Genomic DNA, 6,000 nt, shown 5'->3' with positions numbered 1-6,000 from the left:
AGTGGCATAATGAAGAAAACATTTGACAAAATAAAATTTGTTAGAAACAAACAAATTACCTATGTGAAATTTTGTTAAGAATCAACGCTAACAAAATCCTAGCTAACTGTTCCTAGCTAACTGTTAATTCCTCATCGTACATTTAATTATCACAATTTATTTTATCGCAATTTAATTCTCGCAATTTTATTTATTGTCATTTACATTTTGTTATTTATTTTACGCACTTTAAATATCGGGACACGTATACAAGGTTTTGACATATCATATCGACACATCTATATATATTATTTTAAATAACCATAGACACTCTATATGCAGTAATGCTGGAGTTAGCTATACAGGGTTGAGGTTGATTCTACAATAATATATATAGTTTGAGTTGGGATCGAGTCTGAGACATGCACACGGGTCACGATACGCATTAATTAATTCGAATATTATATATTAAGCTATATATAAATTATTGGACTGTTAACCGTGGACTATCAACTGTGGACTGCCGACATTGTACAATTAAAATGAATTAAAATATTGATTACAACATATGAAACTAAACAATTCTTCAAGTTTGCCACTTGATTTCATCTTGAACCTCATTTGTATCTTGAGGATTATAATCTGCGTTCAAACCTTTCATGATTCTTGAAAACATCTCAATCGAGAGGATGAACCAACCGCACTTCAGCTACGGAAGGAAAGATTTATACATATAGTTCTGCACCTGGAAAACTTTCGGAAACTGAGTAAACGTTTAATACGTAGCTGTGTTAATTCCTTTAGTGTTATTATTACCCAAAATAACTTTGCAGTTCTTCTTCAAATTAGCAAATTTTGTCACAGCTCCAGCAAGTCAACTTTGACTTTAACCTTATTATAACCTTGATATATATGCGTGCTCTTTTATTGTTACCGGAGAACCTTTTTATATTCCACCATATTACCATCAGCATTTAATCATCTAAAAACACAATCCTCTTGAAACCACCTCGGATTGATAACCGATGATTCAGATAAGGCTGCATTAAATGCAGAGGAAACAGTAAAATTGTAGATGGTCTAAATGGCCAAGAGTTTGATGATAAAGAATGGAGTGTTGGGAACGCTCGATAGAAATTTGGTACTGAAAAATGGATTGAGCTAACCATGAAGGAGACCAAGGACAAATACAAGGACCAAACCCTATATTCAAAGAATCCAGGTAATTCTGGATCCGCCGAAATCTTTAGAGAATATCTTGCTCTGAAGTCATGTTAAAATCTTGCGAAAAATTTTTCTTCATCAACCTCCGAACTTAGAAACTCCAAAATATCATCATAAATATCTTCGATATTTCTGAGGATATTTTCATAAATATTCTTGTCCGAAATTATCTACCTCTTCGTGTTTTCTGTATTCTATTATATTGGAAACTTCTGTAAAATCTAAGTATAAATTATGAATAAATTGTGGAGAAGTGTTGGGAATTCAAGCATGGGTTAGTATAATATAATGACGCCCGGTCAACGTGATTATATTACAGTAGGTCATGCTGAGTTTCTAATGGGACGTGATGATTCACAGAACATAACGTCATCATGTGCCATGTTACATAACTCTTTCATTCTGCTTAACTTCTAAACATATCAAGAAAGTATATTCTTAAAAGTTCTATTTTCAGTGATTCAGGTATTTTGACAAATCAAATCGTGCTATTACGTTCTTTCTTGTTTGGAACATTAAGTCCATTCGAAACTTCATACGTACAAATTCTGGACCATTACTCGCTTCATTAGAGGTCGGGAAGAAAATAAAAAGACAAAGAACTCCAAAATATAAGAGAAAATATAAAGCCCAATAACAACATGGAGGTCACAAACCGTGGATATTAATACGAATAGCAACATAAAGACCCGGGAGAACTAAAAACACTATAAACCTAAGAGCATAGTAGAAGTAGACAGATTCCTCTGGTGGTAGATGAAAAAGGAAAATGATAGATATGAAAGTCAGGAATATATCCAGAATTAAAACTGGATTAATCATATTGACTGATGATTTGAAAATATGAATTAAAGTATAGAAAATGGAAGAAGTGAAAAACATTGGAACGGGAGAAGCTTAATTTATAATGGAAATATCAGACAGAGTAATCGAGGCAGATCATCGCATTTAATTAAAGAGATCTTAATTTTCTCTTTCACCGAAGAATAAGATCTTATTCAGATTTCGAAGATTTTCCTTAAATCCCTTGAATTCTGGAATTCAACCATGACTAGTCAAAAGTTATGATGAAACTTGTCTTTCTCATTTCACTCTTTTGTGATAACTTCACTTGTACTCTTCGAGAAATCAAATTGTTCTATCCATAGTACTCAATGATGATAAAACTCTATTTATCAACTCATATTCGTCATGAAAACATTTTTATTGTTAGCCATGATCACCTCACTCAAATTTCGGGACAAAATTTCTTTAATGGGTAGGTACTGTGATGACCCGGAAATTTCTGACCAAATTTAAACTTAATCTTTGAATGATTCCGACACGATAAGCAAAGTCTGTAATATTGAAGTCTTAAAAACTGTGAACTATTTTCATGGATTCATTTGACCATCGACTAGTTCTGACGATTCACGAACAACTATTTGTAAATAAATACATATATATTTAAAAATGTATATATGTATATTTTAATATATAATTTTAAAGTATTATATTATGTAGTTATTAGAATTAATTTTGTAAAATAAAATGATATAAGTAATAATAATATATATTATTAAAATAAATATATATAAAGTATATTGAATATATATATTTGATTTCGAATTCATTCTGTAAACGATAATAGCACTCGTTCATCATTCGATGGTTAATTAAGCAAGTTTAATTCGAACTTATGCAATTTTAAATAAACAGTGATCTAAAAATGAGTTAAATGAATCATATGCTTGTTAAAAATATATTTAGAAGCTAAATAACAAATTTGAACTTTTTTTTATATTTTACCTGTGATCGAGCGCGGAAAATGATTTTAAATTTTATTGAACATTTAATGATCAATTTTATACCATATGGATCATAATAAATAATTATAACCAATATAAAATTTTAGGATTTTTACAGAGACATTTATTCGCCACTGATTAACGAAGGAATACAAAATTTAGCCCGTAAATGGTGATGACTAATAATATAACACGTTTATTTCCATTTACATTTTTATATTTATATTATATGTTCAACTTGTATTTTTCCTTTGTTTTCACTTGCACTATTAAATCAACTTTTTCATATTAAGTACTCCGTATGACTTCATGGGTAGACAACAATCAACAAAACCCACTTGACTACCTTTCTGTTTTGTATCACCCTCATTACTACTATAGTTGTCTCTGTTTAAATCAATCAATGAAACTCACCACCAACTCTTTTTATTTATATATACATATATGTGCAACTAGTAAAGGAAATACAATCTAACTTGTTTCATATTTTCATTCAATTGAGAAGACCACTTTCATTAGAATCACCACTAACCAAAAATCACCACCTTCATTATATTAAATCAAATACAACATTTGAGTCTGCTTCTTTCTGTCGAACTCCAAAAACTCAAATGTCATAGAGTTTTGGTTGCTACACCACCTATCTTGTCCGATGACCACCACCATACCATACCATTGAACACCTCAAACAAACCGTGCACCATTCACCACTATAAAAACAATCACTCTCAATCAACCACCATGAAGCACACCACACTATTCGAAACTCATTTAATCGCCTCTGTCGAGTAAGGTTACAGCTGCACGAAGGTCTAACATACACACCATCATCAAACACATACCATCAAACTTACCACGGGTTCTATTTCTGGTTCAATCTTCTTTTGTCGAACACAAACATCACCAAATCATCACTATGACCAACTGCTGCTACACGATTATGTCTTCTATATCAGTACAGCTGCCTGCACGTATTTGAAATAACTAATGCTGCTGTTTTGCTGCTGTATTGGTAAGCCTAGAACAACCATATCATAATAAACTATTAAATGCACAAACTACCATCTTGAATTATCATCAAACCAACACATATATAATTACATACATACATCACAAACTGAAAAACACCACTGATTAATCAAACCATTACAAAACCTGCAACTTCACCATGTTATTGTTATTTACTTTTGTTGACAAACAAAACTATCCAAGAAACACCTCTTAAATCTATTTGTTTCCGTTACAATTCCAACAAAACCCTGAATTGAAACTGAAATAACTTTGAACTACAAATTACACTTACCAAACCTCAGATCAAAGGGTACCTTCATGTATCTATCCTCAAATTGTTGAAATTATCTGGGCAAAATAGCAGAACACATTCAACTCCTCCAACCCTGTAGTCAAACAGCAGTTTATAAAAATCGAATTAGGGAATTTGACAAAAATCACAAAAATATCAAATTGAAATCTTCATATTGTTTCTAAATCTTGTGGATCCAATTAAAATACAGAAAAATTATTTTTTTAGAGGGATGAAGAATTAAAAAGTTATTAAAGAACCAATTACCTACATCACCGATTATTTAATTGATTACTCGATTGATGGATGGAGGATGATGATCAACGATGAGGAAAAAGACGATGAAGAAGTTGAACAGGGATGATGACAACCGATTAACCTGCTATTCACCGATGACTACTACTTGATTAATCGGTTAATGATGATGATGATGATGATTGTTGATTCGCCATAATACTCTTCCCTCTGCATCTTATTTTCTTTCTCCTTGCAACCACGATCTGCATTTGGGAACCATTCGTGTGGTTCTAAGGTTAATAAGGTATAAATATAATTATAATTACTTCGTACAAATTATAATTATAATTATAATAACAATAATAATAATAATAATAATAATAATAATAATAATAATAATAATAATAATAATAATTATTATTATTATTATTATTATTATTATTATTATTATTATTATTATTATTATTATTATTATTATTATAAGTAAAATTATTAAGAATATCATTATTAATATAACTATCATTATTAGTATTATTAATATTAAAATTTTTATTATCATTAGTAGAAAAAAATTAATATTATTATAGTTATTATTATTAATAGTATTATTATTATCATTATTATTCATTTAATAAAAGTTACTAATAGTATTATTATTTTCATTACAATAGATATTATTTATAATTACTACTTATAGCAATATTACGAGTTACTATGTTTTTATATCTTAACTAACATATTATTATAACATTAAATTATATATTTTATATATAACATAACCTATTATAGGTACCAATATAATTATACATAAAAATATTAATAATAATACATTATAAAATATATAAACTTTATTCGATTACAAGTATATGTGTTAATATATATATGAATGATATAGGTTTGTGAATCCGAGGCCAACCCTACAATTGTTCAATGTCGTCATATGTATTTTTACTACAAAATACATTAAGTGAGTTTCATTTGCTCCCTTTTTAAATGCTTTTGCAATATATATTTTTGGGACTGAGAATACATGTGCTGCTTTTATAAATGTTTTACAGAATAGACACAAGTAATCAAAACTACATTATATGGTTGGATTATTAATCGAATATCGCCCTTCAAGTCTGGTAACCTAAGAATTTAGGGAAATGGCCCCTGATTGACGCGAATCCTAAAGATAGATCTATGGACCTTGATAAGTCCCATTCGGGGTACGAATGCTTTAGTACTTCCAGATTATTATTAAACAGATGAGAGGTTTTGTTTGGGGATATTCTATGCATTAAAGTTAACGTCGGTTACCAGATGTTCAATCCATATGAATGATATTTTTTGTCTCTATGCATGGGATGTATATTTATGAGAAATGGAAATGAAAATCTTGTGGTCTATTAAAATGATGAATTTTTATGTTTATGATAAACTTATGAACTCACCAACCCTTTGGTTGACACTTTAAAGCATGTTTAT

This window comes from Rutidosis leptorrhynchoides, chromosome 11 (assembly GCF_046630445.1).
Source record: "Rutidosis leptorrhynchoides isolate AG116_Rl617_1_P2 chromosome 11, CSIRO_AGI_Rlap_v1, whole genome shotgun sequence".
Lineage (NCBI taxonomy): Eukaryota > Viridiplantae > Streptophyta > Magnoliopsida > Asterales > Asteraceae > Rutidosis > Rutidosis leptorrhynchoides.
Note: the sequence above shows the minus strand (reverse complement) of the source record.